General features: G+C 36.7%; 1 non-coding gene across 1 annotated transcript; it reads left to right on the top strand.

The window, feature by feature from the left end:
* The first annotated feature begins 19,545 nt into the window (after positions 1-19,545).
* TRNAC-GCA lies at positions 19,546-19,617 on the top strand. Its single transcript has one exon. It is a non-coding gene; the product is annotated as a tRNA-Cys (tRNA).
* The last annotated feature ends 554 nt before the right edge of the window (positions 19,618-20,171 follow it).

Here is a 20,171-nt window from a genome sequence, read left to right as displayed (position 1 = left end):
AATTTCAAAGAAATTTCTTTTTTTCTTAAATATACCACCTACCCAGTGTAACTAGCTTTCTCTCTTTCTGAACTTTGTTGTTTTTTTGTAACTAAAAGATATAAAAGTGGTTGTAGAAAGTTTTTTCTTTCTTTGTGCAAAAATCCTGGAAGAGATTCATGTTGATATAAGGCAAAAGCAATACAGTATGTAAAGTTAAAAAATAAAATAAAAATAAAAAAAAAAAAGGGTTAAAAAAAAAAAAGAACCTGCATTCTAAAGCTCTAGATACCTAGGTGTCTTTGAAACAGGAGAAGAGGAACAGAGATGGTGGGGAGAGAGAGAGAAGGAGGGGGGAGGGGGAAGGAGGTGGGAAGAGAGAGAGATGCATAAAATGGATTTTCAAGAGCCTAAGTTCCAGTGGGAATGAGTCATCTATAAACAATAAATTTTTCTTGTATTTTTTTATAAAGCCATCTCGGATCATTTACTTTTTTTTTTTTTCTTATTTTTGTTTTGTTCCTTCCCTTTTTCTCTTTCTTTATTTCTTTCAGAAAGAGCACAGAAATCAGAGATGGGAGCCCTTGTTTAGGATTCTCTTTCCCTCACTTACTAGTAATATGATCTTAGTCAAATGATATTTTTTCTCTGAACCTGAGTTTTCTGTTTGCAAAAATGTGGATAATGCCACTTTTCCATACTCCTTTACCGACTTTTGCTAGACCAAGTAGGAAAACATTAATGCTTGGAAAGCCATAAAACAGTGTGCAGATAGATAGACTTTATTGATTTAATGCATTAGTCAGAGTGTTTAGGAGCCAGATACACCTGTATTCAGCTGTTGCATTATCCATTTATTAGCTTAGTGGTAATTTTAGTTTCTGTGTAGAAAACTTACTACACCTATAGGGTCTGTAAGGAAGAAATAAGATAATCTTAAATTTCAAGATAAATAAGGATATGTTTCATTCCACTCTAGATGAAGAATTTGAAACTTAGGCAGTTAAAATGATTTGGTCAGGGTTATGCTGGTATTAAATGAAATTACCAGGAAAAATTCTTGGTATCAATATGGGTTGGTTTTTTAGATAAATTATATCAGGTAATTCAAAGAAGAATTCCATATGTTTGTAGCATAAACATTTGCATATGTGTACAGTTGAGATTTGTAAAAATATTATTTGGAAACATTCAGATTTTTGTTCTTGTACATTTGTTAAGCAAAGAAAAATTGTCCAGTTTCCTTATTTTATTATCAAATTGTACAAATTTAAAAAATGTAATCGCATGTGGAAAAACTAATTGCTCCCTTTTTCAGGTTGTAGTGCTGGGTAGCTCACAAGGCCTAGATGTCACTTATAATTTTTTGATGGGAATTGTGTATTAGAATTTTTAAAATGAAATTTGATGGCTCCACTCACCTATTAACCCAAGACAATATGGTAGGGTTCAGTTCTCATTTCATAAATCCCATTTGTCTCCTATTTCATCCTTTGTGTTACACTTGACTGGTAATAGTAGATTATGTTTTTACTATGAAAATTTCCTTGATTGTCAGTATATCACCAAGGGCATAATCCATGATAGATTAAAAAATAATCATGTAAATTATAATCATCCCTCACATTTTCCAGAATATTTTTTTATAATGAGAATTTTTCTTTTTAAATATTGATGGGGGCTTTCCTGGCTTGAGAGAAGGCAATCATGTCTTCAAAATTACTTTATCTGATATACTCTTCGTTTAACCTAGGGTTATATAGGATTTGATATTAGGATTAACAAGAAAGCATGACCACAATTCAGCTACTTGGTTCATGTATATAACTTTTCCAAGCCTAGAACAGTTCTCTGTTTAAATCATGCTAAACCGCTAGCCAATTTAAAACTGAGGTGAACTATGGTGGGAGATTTTTACTTTTTCATAGATGTATAAAATAAGTATACAGCCTGGGAGAGGAAATACTCAATCGTGAGATTTAAAGCTAACAGCCATTAAAACAATAAGACTTCAAGTATTGTTTTAAAGTTACTGTTTAAAAAGGTGAAAAATATATGTAGCCATACCTTTCGTGCTGATAGTTATAGCAGTGCAAGGTTAAGTTATGCTAAAAATTTATGTTAAAAAGCAGTGCCTGTACCTTTTCATCAACATTTACATCTGATGTAATGCTTTAAATACCTCCTCTTCTCAATTTTCGTCAGAAAGACTTCCTCCATATTATTCTTTGAATAGTAGGCAAACTTTTCTGAGGACATGATTGGAAAACAGGACTCAGCATGGTAGCTTGTAGCAAAAAAAAAAAAAATCAAAGCATAATTGTGCCTGGTCTCTGGCCACTCTCCCTGGAAAAAGTTTATAATATTCAGGACAGAGAAATGTCCAGATCCATTATAGGAATTCCTTTGTGCAATGTACACATGAACTTTTAAAAAAGTTTTATGTTTAAACATTTTTAACAGTCTGACTTCTAGTGTATGTTGTTATAATATTCAGTATTATTGGAATAATTGTTTTTATTTTCATCATATCAGTGAAATTTATTGAGAGTGCATTAAACTAAAGAACATAACTTTCAGAGGATGTGTTGAGAGTATCTTGACTTCCAAATTAACTACAATTCAACAACCTTGTTCACATATATATTTCTTATGCTCCAGGCCTGATTTCTTCCCACTTGGCCTTTTTGTTTTTTAATTGAAGTATAGTTGATTTACAATGTTATGCTAATCTCTGTTATACAGCAAAGTGACTCAGTTTTACACACACACACAAACGCACACATATCTATCTATATATAAATATATAAATATTTATAATCTTTTTTTAATATTCTTTTCCATTGTGGTCCTGGTCTAATTTCTAGTTTCTTGAACTCTCAGCTGGCTTTTTTTTAGTGCGGCTAAATAAAAATAGCTAAGAAATAGATTGAGATCCAGTTAACTTCATTAACTGGATCTTGAATGATTCAAGCATTTAAAAGTATGTACCCCTGTATATTGTATCCTGTTGTCCTGGTAAATCTTTTACTTCAAAATTGTTTTGGCCACTTCCTAGAAGTTTGGGGCTCCCCTGGTGGCTCAAACAGTAAGGAATCTGCCTGCAATGCAGGAGATCTGAATTCAAACCCTAGATCAGGGAATGACTACCCATTCCAGTATTCTTGCCTGAAGAATTCTATGGACAGAGAAGCCTGACAGGATACAGTCCATGGGTTCGCAAAGAGTTAGACACGACTGAGCGACTTTCACTTTAAATGAGAAGTTATGTGTCACCTTACCAATTAGGTAGATATTGGGATATCTTCTTCTAACCTTCTTTTTCTTTCTAAACTCTGGAAAAGTCTAGACACAGTGGAATTTTAAGTGACATTTCCAGGGCAATATAGCTCCTTAGTGGCAAAGATAGAATTTATCACAGATGTTTTGACTTAAGCCCTGGGCTTTTTCCTGGTCTAATTTGTTAATTAAATATTTGTCCTATGACTACTGTTAGGTATAATCTCTCTCTCTCCTTGAATATCTTTATGCTTAATATGAAGTGTTTAGAGAAACTGTGATAAAGTGAGTCACGCCAATTGTAAACTGTTTGCAAATGATGAGAAATGTTGGAAATATTTTTAGCCAGGAGCTTGAAAGCATTGAAAACTAGCAGCACAACACAATGGCCAGTATGACCTCATGGGAGGAAATGTAAATTTGTCATGAACTGGCCAGCCTATGACAAAATTATTATTTTGTTGATACTCTGACAAATTCTTTTGCACTGATCAGTCATAATTGATCCAAACTTTATGTAAAATAAATTGAACTCTAGGCAAAAATAAATATATTAATAATAGTATAATTATTTTTCTATTTGCTATCAAATCTTAAAAGCATTGTGTGTGTTTAGAAAATAAAGTAAGCTGGCAGAATAAATTTTGTTCTTACTAAGTGGTAATTTTCTCTTTCTGTGTTGGCTAGGTTTTCCTAGATATGACATTTGGTTCAGGAGGACACACAAGAGCCATTCTACAGAAGGAGCCAGATATTACTCTGTATGCATTAGACAGAGACCCCAACAGCATATGCAATAGCTGAACAGCTTTCAGAATTGTACCCGTAAGTAATACTCCTGTATAGACATTTAATTTTGTTGCTCAGTATCAGTTTCTTGGTTTACTGTTTGGAATTTGTTTTCCCTTGTATGATGTTATATTTAATGAAATATTTCCTCCCTTTTTATACAAAAATAATTGATGTAAGTGATATTTTTAGCACCACTTAAAAATATTACTGCATTTATCCTTTGTAAATAAGTATAAATGCAAAAATTATTTTTGGCAGATATTTGAAGATGTGTTGAAATCCATCCTTCAATAGTATTTTGCCAGATAACCCATACTTTAAAAACATTTTAAAAAATATTTTATTTATAGTTTCTAAGAATTTAGTGGAGTAAATAAGTATGTAAAAATTCTGTAGAATTCATGAAGTTACATACATCAATGTAATGCAATTTTCTTTGAAATCTTTTGGCAGTTCACAAATAAATTTAGACCTTCTATCCCTCTGTCAAAAATAGTGAGCATTTATGGTAGAACTTGAAAAAAAATTTAAGGTTATTGTCTTTATAAGTCATAAAAGCATTTTCCTTTAGAGAAAAACATTTGAATCAATGAGTTATGTCCTTTGCCATGTTGCCAATCAGGCTGTAAAAGACAAATATCCTGGAATTTAGATGGCCATCTCCAAATATGTAAAGGGCTCTTTCTGTAATGGGGAGTTGTTCTCTTCTGCTAAGCTCCAGAGACTGAAAAAAAAAAAAAAAAATAGATGAAAATTTTAGAGGTAAATTGTGACTGGACATAGAGTTTTTACGAGTTGTAGCTGTCCAACAATGAAAAGGTCTCTGGTGAAGTAGCGAAAGTAAGACCATGGAAAGGTTTAATCACAGGCTAAAGTTAGAAAGTTGGATTGCAAATCTAGAAGAGTCTTTTCAACCTCTCTCAGGTCCCAGACTCTTTGCAAATCTAGGTGATCACATCTTCCCAATATAAATATAGGTAAATAAATATACCTAGATTTTTGTTTGCAAGATCACAGTGTTTGTGAAGTCCCTAGAAACCTATTTGACCCCAGGTTTCCTTATTTCTAACAGAAATATGATGGTGAGTTTTTATGGCACAGTATTTTTTTTTAATCATTCTTTCATTTTAAGCAAAGTAACTTAAAATGCACCATCTTGAAGTCTTGTACTGGAGCATTCATATTTGTGAAACTTTTTAGGAGTTTACTTGATTATGATCTGAATATTTATAGAATGAATATAGGTCTCCATTATATATCACTAGCATAGACAGCCTGGTTCTCTTAGATATTATTGTTTCTAACAGTGGTGATTCCCAAGGTCTCTTATTCTTCCAGACCCTCTAATTTCTTAAATGGAATCTCAAGACTGTATTCTTTTTGCAGTTTACAAATGTGGAAACTATTAGCTATGCCTATTAGCTTGCTAAAAGGCACATATGACTTAATAGTTACAGAGATGGGATGTATATTTTGCCCATCACCCAATAATCTCATTTTATTAAATTATAGTACCTTATCTCAAATTTTATTGAGGTTTTTTTTTTTGGTTCATCCACAAAGTAATTCCCTTTAAAAAATTAAACAACAAAAAGATAAATCAAAATAAAGCAGAAAGAGATAATTCAGCTCAGTTCACTTCAGTCACTCAATGGTGTCCAACTCTTTGCGACCCCATGGACTGCAGCATGCCAGGTTTTCCTGTCCATCACCAACTCCCAGAACTTGCTCAAGCTCATGTCCATTGAGTCGGTGATGCCATCCAACCATCTCGTCCTCTGTTGTCCCCTTCTCCTCCTGCCTTCAGTCTTTCCCAGCATCAGGGTCTTTCCAATGTCAGTTCTTTGCAACAGGTGACCAAAGTATTGGAGCTTCCGCATCAGTTCTTCCAGTGAATATTCAGGGTTCATCTCCCTGCAGTCCAAGGGACTGTCAAGTCTTCTCCAACACCACAGTTCAAAAGCATCAATTCTTCGGTGCTCAACTTTATGGTTCAGCTCTCACATCCATACATGACTACTGGAAAAAACCATAGCTTGGACTAGACGGAGTTTTGTTGGCAAAGTAATGTCTCTGCTTTTTAATATGCTGTCTAGGTTGGTCATAGCTTTTCTTTCAAGGAGCAAGTGTCTTTTAAGTTCATGGCTGTAGTCACCATCTGCAGTGATTTTGGAGCCCAAGAAAATAAAGTCTGTCATTGTTTCCCCATCTATTTGCCATGAAGTGATGGGACCAGATGCCATGATTTTAGTTTTTTAAATGTTTGAGCTTTAAGCCAACTTTTTCACTCTCCTCTTTCACTTTCATCAAGAGGCTCTTTAGTTCCGCTTCACTTTCTGCCTTAAGGGTGGTGTCATCTGCCTAGCTGAGGTTATTGATATGTATCCCGGCAATCTTGATTCCAGCTTGTGCTTCTTCCAGCTCAGTGTTTCTCATGATATAGTCTGCATGCTGCTGCTGCTGCTGCTGCTGCTGCTAAGTCTCTTCAGTCGTGTCCGACTCTGTGCAACCCCATAGACAGCAGCCCACCAGGCTCCCCCATCCCTGGATTCTCCAGGCAAGAACACTGGAGTGGGTTGCCATTTCCTTCTCCAATGCATGAAAGTGAAAAGTGAAAGTGAAGTCGCTTAGTCGTGTCTGACTCTTCACGACCCCATAGACTGCAGCCTACCAGGCTCCTCTGCCCATGGGATTTCCAGGCAAGAGTACTGGGGTGGGGTGCCATTGCCTTCTCCGTTACTCTGCATAGCCATGGCCTAATAGGATTAAATTCAAGAATACAAGTATGGCTTCATGTCATACAGTCAATGACAGGTTGATAAGTATCACAAGAATCAAATAGCTGTTGTGATTAAAATGTCAAACACTTTTAGATGTAAGCAGGGCATCTCTCAGGCTTCCCTGGTAGCTCAGCTGGTAAAGAATCTGCCTGCAGTGCAGAAGACCTACGTTTGACCCTTGGGTAGGGAAGATCCCCTGGAGGAGGGCATGGCAACCTACTCCAGTATTCTTGCCTGGAGAATTGCCATGGACAGAGGAGCCTGGCGGGCTACAGTTTATGGGGTCACAAAGAGTTGGACACAATTGAGCGACTAAGCACAGCACAACACAGGGTCTCTCTGACTTGAGGCCCTTATGACCTGCACGTGCCATTTCACAAATTCTTTCAGTGTAAAGATATTCAGTATGCCAAGGTGCCATAGTCTAAGATAACTTTTCCTGAACCCTATTAATATTTATCAAATAGAGTTCTCTCAAAATCGATAAGACAACAAATTCCAATTTCAAAAGTAGACTAATAATAGAAGGGTCAATCACTAAACATCAGTGTGTGAAAAGATGCTCCACAAAAGTAGCCGTGAAAAGGGAAATGAAATTAAAATAATACTGGTATAAAACTTTATACGTAGTAAACTGGAAGACAGTAGTTTTAAAAATGAGGATATGGGGGAAAGGATTCTTATTTTTCATGGGTATCTTTTAATATTAAAAAATAAATAAGCTGCTTAGAATCTATTACATCTAAATAAAAGAAGCAGTATCTAAAGAAACATATCCATAGGCTTATTACAGACTTTGTGTATGCATTTTTGTATGTCTAATCATAGAGAACTTGAGAAAGAAGAAATTAATAGTAGAGAGAGGTACAGAGAAAAGGAAAGTAATAGTTAAGAAAAACAAGAACAGATAAATGATCACCATCCCTGCATAACTATGTAAAGTAGAAAAAGCTAAGTGATACTATATATTATTTATAAATATATATCTCCAATTATAGTTATAGTATAAAATGTACATAATGAAGATAAACACACATTTGGGCTAGGGATTACTTCTGGGATAATGGATAAATGGGTGGATGGTTGGTTGGAAGGATGGACAGATGAGATAAATTGATCATATTCTTAAAAATACATCTATAATTACAACATATAGTAAAGTATGCAAAACGGAAACATTCTGTCATTTCAATGTGCATATCTTTTGAGGAATTAATTTCTTTCTCTCTTTTATTTATTTATTTTGCTGTTGTCAAAGAGTAGCCTATGCTTCTTAAAAATCCCAAGTTCTTCACTCTGTTAAAACTAAGTCAAAAATAGAAACTCACATTTTCACACACACACAAAAACAAACAAACAAAAAAAAACTAAGCAATTCACAGGAAAGCTGAATTTTAGGCTAACTCATTTTAGCACTTTCAGAAAAGATGACATGTCAGATCACCTGTTGTTTGAAAACTGAAACTTTTCCCTTGCCTCTGAGGACTGTACAAGAGGAAACACATTAAAATTGGAGCATTGGGGTGGTAGCTGACTTTTACCACAGTGGAAGATGGATGTTGGAAGACAGTTGTTTTTAAACATTTTTTTTTTTCTGAATTTAGAGTTAATATGTGCTCTGCATATTGAGTTTAGAGAATATAGACATGTATAAAGAAAATAAAAATTATAATTGATTGCATCATTTGACTGTAGGTAAGGTCCGTCTAGTCAAGGCTATGGTTTTTCCTGTGGTCATGTATGGATGTGAGAGTTGGACTGTGAAGAAAGCTGAGTGCCGAAGAATTGATGCTTTTGAACTGTGGTGTTGGAGAAGACTCTTGAGAGTCCGTTGGACTGCAAGGAGATCCAGCCAGTCCATTCTGAAGGAGATCAGCCCTGGGATTTCTTTGGAAGGAGTGATGCTAAAGCTGAAACTCCAGTGCTTTGGCCACCTCATGCGAAGAGTTGACTCATTGGAAAAGACTCTGATGCTGGGAGGGATTGGGGGCAGGAGGAGAAGGGGACGAGAGAGGATGAGATGGCTGGATGGCATCACTGACTTGATGGACGTGAGTCTGAGTGAACTCTGGGAGTTGGTGATGGACAGGGAGGCCTGACGTGCTGCGATTCTTGGGGTTGCAAAGAGTTGGACACGACTGAGCGACTGGACTGAACTGAACTGAAAGGAGTTACTGAGCAACTGAACTGAACTGAATTGAAAGGAGTTATGGTGCTTCCCGGCTTGCTCAGTGGTAGAGAATCCACCTGCCAATGCAGGAGATGCAGGTTCAATCCCTGGCTCTAGAAGATCCTTCAGGAGGAAATAGCAACCCACTCCAATATTCTTCTGTGGAAAATCCACTAGACAGAGGAGCCTGGCAGACTACAGTCTAGGAGTCACCAAGAGTCAGACATAAATTAGTGACTAACAAACAACAACAACAACAAAAACTAAATTATAAAAATACAACAAGCTGTTGCATTCAATAGTTTGTAAAAGTAGATATTCTTATTGGGGTAAATGTATATAGAAAAGTACACAGAAAAAAATTAAACTCACTTGTTAAACTACCACCTAAGTAGTAATGATTTTGTATATTTCATTCCACCTTTTTAATTGCTAGTGTTTCATTATATGTATTATTTCTTTTGTGAACTTTTGGTTTTTTTTTTTTTTTGCTTTTTATACCTTTAAAGCTTTGAATATCTTGGCCACGTTTAAAAACCATTTTGATGAATTGTAGTAAATACATAATAAAGTATTGACATCTTTACTCTGCATCCCAATCCAGAAGCATGATATATTTTTCCACAGATCACAGTATTTGTGTTTCTGACTAATATTTTTTCTTAATTAAAATGACAAAGTACAGAAAAGTGCTGAGAAGTAAATTAAAATAATTCATAGTCCATGACCACCAAAATAAGCAGCAACTTAGTTTACTAGAATTCTAATATAGTCTTATCTTGATCCATATTACTGCTATTCTAAGTCTTTCTGTACTATTTTATTTTAGGTGTATTTCCATTAAACAACAAATACCAGATGTACTTTGTGTAAACAAATCTGAGCATATTTTCTGTAAAGGGTAATTAAATCAGGAGAAGCTTACTCTTTCTATGTCATCTTGTCTTACACTTTCTATTTTTGTGTTTTATTGAAATTTTCTTCAGCATTTACATTTTCTCTTGTCCATTGTCAATGTATATATATTTGTCTTTGCCTTTTCTCTAGCTATTTTGACAACAATTAAATTTTTTTTTCAATTTACTACTGACTGATGTCAATATTTTTTAAGATTCAGTTCAGTTCAGTTCAGTCACTCATTTGTGTCTGACTCTGCGACCCCATGGACACCAGCACACCAGGCCTCCCTGTCCATCGCCAACTCCTGGAGTTTACTCAAACTCATGTCCATTGAGTCAGTGATGCCATCCAGCCATCTCCTCCTCTGTCGTCCCCTTCTCCTCCTGCCTTCAATCTTTCCCAGCATCAGGGTCTTTTCAAATGAGACAGTTCTTCACATCAGGTGGCCAAAATATTGAAGTTTCAACTTCAGCATCAGTCCTGCCAATGAATATTCAGGACTGATTTCCTTTAGGATGGACTAGTTGGATCTCCTTACAGTCCAAGGGACTCTCAAGAGTCTTCTCCAAAACCACAGTTTAAAAACATCAGTTCTTCAGCGCACAGCTTTCTTTATAGCCGAACTCTCACATACACATGTGACTACTGGAAAAACCATAGCTTTGACTAGATGGACTTTTGTTGGCAAAGTAATGTCTCTGCTTTTTAGTATGCTGTCTAGGTTGGTCATAACTTTTCTTCCAAGGAATAATTGTCTTTTAATTTCATGGCTATAGTCACCATCTGCAGTGATTTTGGAGCCCAAGAAAATAGTCTGTTATTGTTTCTACTGTTTGCCCATCTATTTGCCATGAAGTGATGGGACCAAATACTGTGATCTTAGTTTTCTGTTGTTGAGTTTTAAGCCAACTTTTTAACTCTCCTCTTTAACTTTCAACAAGAGGCTCTTTATTATTATTTTTTTTTCAAGAGGCTCTTTAGTTCTTCTTCACATTTTGCCATAATGGTGGTGTCATCTGCATATCTGAGGTTACTGATATTTCTCCTGGCAATCTTGATTCCAGCTTGTGCTTCATCTAGCATAGCGTTTCTCATGATGTACTCTGCATGTAAGTTAAATAAGCAGGGTGACAATATACAGCATTGATGTTCTCTTTTCCTTATTTGAACCAGTCTGTTGTTCCATGTCCAGTTCTAACTGTTGCTTCCTGACTTGCATAAGATTTCTCAAGAGGCAGGTCAGGTGGTCTGGTATTCCTATCTCTTTCAGAATTTTCCACAGTTTGTTGTGATCCATACGGTCAAAGGCTTTGGTATAGTCGGTAAAGCAGAAATAGATGTTTTTCTGGAACTGTCTTGCTTTTTCGATGATCCAACAGATGTTGGCCATTTGATCTCTGGTTCTTCTGCCTTTTCTAAATCCAGTTTGAACATCTGAACATTCACGGTTCATGTACTGTTGAAGCCTGGCTTGGAGAATTTTGAGCATTACTTTACCAGCATTGGTCAGACAGGAGATGGCAAGAGTGAACATCAACATTTTAGGAATCAGCAAACTAAAATCGACTGCAATGGTGAATTTAACTCAGATGACCATTATAGCTACTACTGTGGGCAAGAATTCCTTAGAAGAAATGGAGTAGCCATCATAGTCAACAAAACAGTCTGAAATGCAGTACTTGGACGTAGTCTCAAAAGTGACAGAATGATCTCTGTTCATTTCCAAGGCAAACCATTTAATATCACAGTAATCCAAGTCTGTGCCCCAACCAGTAATGCTGAAGAAGCTGAACTTGTACAGTTCTATGAAGACATACAAGACCTTCTAGAACTAACACCCAAAAAAGATGTCCTTTCATGATAGGAGACTGCACATTTTTTAGGATTAAAGTACTTAAACATTGTTTATTGTTAACTATGCAAAAAGAAACATTTATTGGTTAACCACCCCAGGTAAAGTGAGAACTTACTAGTCTAATTTTTGCTTCCTGTTCTTTTCCTAGATCATGGCTTTTAAAATATTATTTTGGCTTTTAAACATTAATATCTACTATTATGATAATTATCAGATTGCATGTGCATTGTTTGGCAGTAATATCTAAAATTAATTATACGTAAATTGACTTTATTCATTTTAATGCATCCAACTAATCTTTTTATAATGCTGTAAATTCCATTTTGAGTTCTTTATATAGGCTCAGTTCTCTACCAATTGATTACATCTTAGTTTTTCTATAAATTTGCAAAAGGGAAACATCTGTGTATTTGTTTCCCTGAGACTGTGTTACTAATGCTTTCTTACATGGGTAATAGTTTATTTAGTGTAACACTTTGGAAGTTGTGTAGATACTAGTCTTTTTTGGTTAGTTTCTTGCTTGTAGTGTTGTTTGTCTAATCTTACCTTTGATAAGAGATATTAATATTTTTCCTATATTCTCACATCCTTGAGGAGCATTATGTTATTAATAGTATTTGAACTTCCAGTGTTTTGTTTGTTTTCAGAAAAAATAAGTATCAGTAACTGGATTTTTGTGTGGTTTGTTCTATGATCATTAACTTGGAAGGTTACAGGTGTATTTACTTACAGGATGTGATCTCTTCTAAATTATGCATATCATCTGTTCAAGTTGTGTAGTCTGTTCTGTAGCACTTGAATTTTACCATTTACCTTCTTGGCCAACGTTTCTTATTTTTCATTAAATTTGAACAGGATATCCTGGCAAAGGCAGGTTTTGGCTTCAGGCTCACTGCTTGGGTTCTTGCTACCACACTATTTTATATATACCTGTAAATATATAAAACAGCAATTCAGTCACATTCAGTAGCAGAGTCCAAACTCAATCCCAGGCATTTTGTCTCCAGGACCAATGTAAAAATCACGTGAAAGAAATATACTGTCTTCTTAAATAACCCTATCTACCTAAAATTTAGAGTGCAAGGATAAGATATGAGACACAGTTATTATTAATCTTACTAACCAGAAGAAGTTAGTTATGCTATGATTGTCAAAGTGAAAGAATTTTTATAAATATAAACAAGCATTAAAAAAAGACAACTTGGAAAAATTAACTAGATCTTTTTGAACTGTTGATGATGGTATGTCACCTCTTCAGTCTTTTTGGTAATATAAACATTACCAAAATAGAATCTTGCATTTTGCCCCACTGGATACTTTTAAATATAACCTTTATGTAAGGGATATCAATCTTTACAAGGTGTTTTAGGAAATGAAAGTACTTGACTGTCTGGTTTACTAAACGTTCAGTTCTGAAGCCTGGAGAAAAACATACATTGTACTAAGTAACTTTCAGGCAATCTGACAGTTCTAATGGTTTCAAGAGGATTAGGAAATATAGTCCATGCCTTCACAGAGTTTTGTTGTTGTTTAGTTGTTAAGTCATGTCCAACTTTTTCTGACCCCATGGATTGTAGCCTGCCTGGCCCCTCTGTCCATTACAATGAAGCAAAACAGATAGCACACAAATAATTCCACTATTTGTAATTTAAAGATAATTGTTTTTATGTCTTAGAATGAATATAGTATGTTTTAAGAGAAATATGAGTACAGTATGTTCTGAGAGTGATATGTTCTTATCTAGTCTAGAACATCTTGAAAGGCCACCTGAGTATGTGCATTTAAGTCAGAATCTGAAGTAGTGACTGGTAGCTAAGTAAAGAGTGGGGGGTGGTGAAGAAGGAGGGAGCATTTGTAGTTTTGAGAACAGAATATTTAAAGATCTTCAGCAGGAAAGAGACTGTTATATTACTGAAGGGACTGTAAAGTGAACAGTGTGAGTGGATGATAGTAAGTGGCTAGAGAAGTAAGCTAGTGCCAAACCATAGGACCTGATTAAAGCTTTTAAATTTTAACAGCAATGAATGGGCAGCAGTGAAAGAAAGAACTGATATAATCATATTTGCTTTAAGAGATTATTCTGCCTGCTGAATGAAGACTGGGTTGGAGAAGGGTAAAACTGAAATGAATTCAGTAAGACTGGCACAGTGGTAAAGAATCCACCTGCCAGTGCAGGGGTCACAGGAGACGTGGATTCTGTCCCTGTGTTGGGAAGACCCTCTGGAGTAGAAAATGGCAACCCAGTCCAGTATACTTGCCTGGAAAATTCCATACAAAGAGGCGCCTGGTGGGCTACAGTCCATCTGGTCACAAAGAGTTGGACACGACTGAGAAACTGAGCTCACACTGAGACCATTTAGAAGGCTAGGAATTGCCACTCTACCTGGAAGCTGATGGTGATTGAGACTTATAGAGTTTTTTTCCCTTATCTTCCTATTAAAATTTTGCTTTGCTTTAATGATCCCTAGCATCCCATTCCCATTTTGATAGCATTCTAAAAATAATTCATTCCAAAGTAAAATTATGTTGCATGCTTACAGGTGAAACTGATGTTAATATTGTGGCACTAAATTTTAAAAGACCCTTCAAGTATTCCCACTTCTGTGACTTGACCAATATAAGGAAGAAGAAAAAGGATAAGTACATTCAGTCCTGCCATTTTCCTAATTCCTGCCGAGTATTTGCATTCTCACTGAAGACTTTCAGTAGTTTTAATTCCTCCAGAATCTGCTCCACCTCTTGTCACTCTGGGAGAATGGCATCAGCCAGGAAACAGTCATTCAATTGTTGAGTGAGTGGGCCCAGGCAGTAGTCTTCTTGAACTATTTCCTTTCGCTCACCCCTTGTGTGTAATCAGCAGTGAGGGTCATTTAGTTCTCCCTCAAGTCTTGGTAACTTAAATATTTAACCTCTGTTTTTCTTCTTATTATAAAGTTCTACAGCCAGACTGCTTCTTCTTTTTTTTTTTTTTTATCACAGCTCTAATTTTCTCACTGAAAAACTGGATAAATTACTTGACCTCTCTGTTTCTTAGTTTTCTCCTCTTTAAAATAGGGATAATAATAGTATCTATTTCCTGGGAATGTTGTGAGGATTAGACTTAGATAGTATAGTGTATTCTTTTAGAGAATACATGAAACCATTTTTTGGGGTCTTAGTCAACATTTTATGGAGTGGAATGGAATAGAATAGAAAATATATTACATAATGGAAGTTAAGTATCATTTCCATGTATGTGTGTTTGTGTGTATGGGCTTCCCAAGTGGTGCTCGTGATAAAGAACCCGCCTACCAGTGCAGGTAGATGCAAGATACATGGGTTCGATCCCTGGGTCAGGAAGATCCCCTGGAATAGGAAATGGCAACCCACTCCAGTATTCTTTCCTAGGAACTCCCACGGAGAGGAGCCTGCTGTCCATAAGGTTGCACAGAGTCGGACATGACTGACGCAACTTAGCACACACATGCATATATGCATATTTTATATTTTTGTATATGGGATTTCAGTTGAATCATATTTCTATGTATCTTGATCAAAAAATTTTTAAAAACTACCTATCCTAATATGGCTCTGTTCTACATATTTGTTCACATTGTGTACTAAATGTTCATTGAAGACAGAAATACATTTGTCTAATGTATGTTCATACCCCTAGAACCTAGGTCTGCTTGGAATATATTAATATGTGTAAGCTAGTAAGTTTTTATGATTCAAACAAAACACAAACCAATGTGTAGATGACAGTTACACTTTCCAGGATCCTGTTGCCTGGAAATCCCAATTGGCCTGGAGAATTGGAAGCCCCTGAAAACTGCCTTCTCTTAACCTGTACTTTGCTTGACTGTTTTGCAATGAATGAAACAGATGTGAAATGTAGACACTGACTGTGAACAAAGGACATATAGTTGGGGAGTGGAATTGAGTTTCAGAGTAAGAGATGTCTGTAGTCAAAATATTTACAGTGTATACTGCTGAATTGTATACTTTCAAAGGGTGAATATTACAGTAAGTGAGTTGCATCTCAATTTTTAAAATTATGATTGCTTTTAGATTTAGATCTTTTAATTTAGATTTTTATGAGATAAGTGCCTTATGGCAGAAAGCAAAGAAGAACTAAAGAACCTCTTGAAAGTGAAAGAGGAGTGAAAAAGGTGGCTTAAAACACAACATTCAGACTAAGATCATGGCATCTGGTCCCATCACTTCATGGCAAATAGATGGGGAAACAGTGGAAACAGTGACAGACTTTATTTTTGGGGGTTCCAAAATCACTGCAGATGGTGACTGCAGCCATAAAATTAAAAGATGCTTGCTCCTTGGAAGAAAAGCTATGACCAACCTAGACAGCATATTAAAAAGCAGAGACATTACTTTGCCAACAAAGATCTGTCTAGTCAAGGTTATGGTTTTTCCAGTAGTCATGTATGGTTGTGAGAGTTGGACTACAAAGAAAGCTGAGCACCAAAGAACTGATGCTTTTGAACTGTGGTGTTGGAGAAGACTCTTGAGAGTTCCTTGGACTGCAAGGAGATCCAACCAGTCTATCCTAAAGAAAATCAGTCCTGAATATTCATTGGAAGGACTGATGATGAAGTTGAAGTTCCAATATTTTGGCTACTTGATGCGAAGAGCTGACTCATTTGAAAAGACCCTGATGTTGGGAAAGATTGAAGGCAGGGAGAGAAGGGGACGACAGAGGAGGAGATGGTTGGATGGCATCACTGACTCAATGGACATGAGTTTGAGTAAACTCTGGGAGTTGGTGCTGGACAGGGAGGCCTGGCGTGCTGCGGTCCATGGGGTCACAGAGAGTTGGACACAACTGAGCGAATGAACTGAACTGAACTGACATAACTAAAACATTTTAATCAAATAATTAAAAAATTTATAGTATATGAAAGTAATTTAACTTTTCTTCTTATTGGGGATTATGATAGTATCTTAGAAAAGGGATGATGGACAGGCTCAAAAAGGTATTTTATCCTAGATTTACTAAATGGACTGCTTTTCTCAGTTTTCTTTGTCAATCCTTACTCTTCTGATTTACTACCAGTTGTGCTAAATACTCTCCATTTGTCTTTAGATCTCCTCTCTGCCCTTGATCCCAGGAAGATGACTTTTACAGATATATCAACATTTGTTTCCTGACTTCTGACTGGGTTCAGCAAATTAGTGAAAGGGGCAGAAAATCAGAACACAGAGGAGATAAGGTCTGAGTGTGTCTTAGCAGTGACCACATTCGTCTTCAGACTTCATTGTTCACAGGCCTCTTCTACTACGTAACTGCTCTGGCTCTTGAGAATTTCAGTCACTGCTTTTCGCCCTTGACTCTTCACCTCTTAGCTTTAGGATACTTCTCACATCCTTTTTTGTCTCTCCTTAATTTAGTCATGTGTTTGTAAATAGTCTCTTTATTAAACTTTTCAGTTACCCTGCTTGGATGGTTTTTCTTTTTTTTTTTCCTTGCCAGAGCCTTGGTGGACTCACAAGATCTATGAACCTTCTTTGTCTCTATCTGGATCCTTCCCCCTTGAACTCTTCTGGATATGACATATGACAGATATCCAACTATATCCAGATATGTACTGCTGGAAAAGCAGTCTGGATTTTGGAATCAAACACTCCTGTTTTGGAGTCTTAGTTCTGCCTCTTTCCAGCTGGATTTAAAAAGCGTGACTTAAGGTTTCTGAGTTTTTATTCTCATCTGTAAAATGAGTTCCTACTCACACACACCTCATGGTGTGTTATGAGGATTAACTAAAATTATGTAATTAAATACTTTTGCATAAAATTTATAAATATTAGCTATGTTTCCCAGGTGGCTCAGAGATTAGAGCATCTGCGTGCAATGTGGGAGACCTGGGTTCGATCCCTGGGTCGGGAAGATCCCCTGGAGAAGGAAGTGGCAACCCACTCCAGTATTCTTACCTGGAGAATCCCATGGATGGAGGAGCCTGGTGAGCTACAGTCCATGGGGTCGCAAAGAGTTGGACACGACTGAGCGACTTCACTTACTTACTTATGGTTTCTTTGTTATAATAATTATTATAGAAGACAGTATTATTGTCATTGTTCAGTCATGTCTGACTCTTTGTGACCCCATGGTCTAAAGCAGGCCAGCCTCCCTGTCCTTCACCATCTCCCGAAGTTTGCCTAAGTTCATGATCACTAAATCAGTGATGCCGTCCAGCCATCTCATCCTCTGACACCTTCTTTTCCTTCTGCTCTCCATCTTTCTCAGCTTCAGGCAGTTTTCCTGTGAGTTGTCTGTTTGCATCAGATGACAAAATACTGGAGCCTCAGCTTCAGCATCAGTCCTTCCAGTGAATATTCAGGGTTGATCTTCCTGAAGATTGGTTTGATCTCCTTTCTGTCCAATGGACTTTCAGGAGTCTTCTCCAGCACCACAGTTCAAAGACATCAATTATTTGGTGTTCTGCCTTCCATATGGTCCAACTCTCACAACCATACGTGACCACTGGGAAGACCATGGCCTTGACTATATGGACCTTTGTTGGCAGAGTAATGTCTCTGCTTTTCAACGCACTGTCTAGGTTTGCCATCGCTTTCCTGCCAAGAAGCAAGTCTTCTGATTTCATGGCTGCAGTCACCATCTGCAGTGATTTTGGAGCACAAGAAGAGGAAATCTGTTAACTGCTTTCACCTTTTCACCTTCTCTTTGCCATGCAGTAATGGGGCCGGATGCCATGATCTTAGTTTTTTTTAATATTAGTCTTAAGCCAGCTCTTTCACTCTCCTTCTTCACCCTCAGCAAGAAGCTCTTTAGTTCCTTTTCACTTTCTGCCATTAAAGTGGTATCATCTGCATATCTGAAGTTGTTGATGTTTTTCCTGTCTGTTTTGATTCCAGCTTGTAACTCATCCAGCCCGGCGTGTCTCATGATGTGCTCAGTGTACAGGTTAAACAAACAGGGTGACAGCAGACAGTCCTGTCTTACTTCCTTCTTGATCTTGAACCAATCAGTTGTTCCATACAGGGTTCTAACCGTTGCTTCTTTACCTGTATCCAGGTTTCTCAGGAGACAGGTAAGATGGTCTGGTATTTCCATTTTTCTAAGAGCTTTCCATAGTTTGTCATGATCGACACAGAGGCTTCGGCATAGTCCGTGAAACAGATGAATGTTTTTCTGAAATGCCCTTGCTTTTTCTATAATCCAGTGAATGTTGTCAATTTGATCTCTAGGTCCTCTTCCATTTCTAAACCCATAATGATGACAACAATTAGTATAATCATATATTATTATCTTATCTTATATGATTATATATGATTATAATAATTATTATCATCATTATTCTAAGATCCTGAGAAATTTCATTGGTGTATACCAAGATGATTGGCTCTTATTTCCAGTCTCTATCTGCTTGGTTCCTTAACATGGATCTATCGGAGTTGGTTTAAAATTTACGGTAAGGGACTGTATCCAACATTCCTCATGATGCAAAGTGTTTTATTACAGGCTCTCTTTCCCACTGTCACTGCTCCAGTGAACTGTATTATTGTCTTCCTCTCCCTCCCACCCAGACTTACTGTTTGTAAGTTTTGATTTCTCCATCAACTCTTGGCTTCAGGCCAAAATAACTAATATTTATGAATGTCACCAACCAATCAGAAAAATTTCCTATATGTCTCCTGTTCTTTGGCTTTCTCCTTCTTTATTCGTAAGTTGCTGGTTTCCCGGAAGCTACTTTTTCCTCATTAAAGAAGGTTGAAGGTTTTTCTGTATTTAATTTTTAGTCCCTTCTTATTCTGAAGGGACTAAAAATTGGGATTCCCTGGTGGCTCAGAGGATAAAGCATCTGCTTGCAATGCAGGAGACCCAGGTTCGATCCCTGGGTTGGGAAGATCCCCTGGAGAAGGAAATGGCAGCCCACTCCAGTATTCTTGGCTGGAGAATCCCATGGACAGAGGAGCCTGGCAGGCTACAGTCCACGGGGTCGCGAAGAGTCGGACACGACTGAGCGACTTCACCTTCACCTTCACCTTCTTATTCTGAAACCTGAAAATTCAGGAAGGCTGATTCTTCCTGAGTTTTGAGTTGCTTTCATTTTCTGTAGGTTTAAGTTCTTATTATTTAACTTATTGCTGGCATAAGTAGACAGTCTGCAAGTGTTTATTTCAGATAAACTCTTTGGTGGTGGTTTTCCGACAGTACAAACTTAACTGTAGATGTGTGTAGACCTATATAATTAGCATCTCCACACCCATTCCCAAATAATATTATAGATTTATTTCTTCAGTTAGAATATTTGATTTAAAGCTTACAAAACCGATTCATGGAAGTCAACGTGTATATTTGAAATGCAAATGGTGTTTTGTATTATCATAACTATGTGAAAATGAATTACCTCTTCACAAACTTAAGATAATCCATTTTTATTGCCTACGTCATTTGAAC

Source organism: Bos indicus x Bos taurus, unplaced genomic scaffold, assembly GCF_003369695.1.
Source record: "Bos indicus x Bos taurus breed Angus x Brahman F1 hybrid unplaced genomic scaffold, Bos_hybrid_MaternalHap_v2.0 tig00000905_arrow_arrow_obj, whole genome shotgun sequence".
In the NCBI taxonomy this organism is placed as follows: domain Eukaryota; kingdom Metazoa; phylum Chordata; class Mammalia; order Artiodactyla; family Bovidae; genus Bos; species Bos indicus x Bos taurus.
Note: the sequence above shows the minus strand (reverse complement) of the source record. Positions and strands in the feature narration are given on the sequence as shown.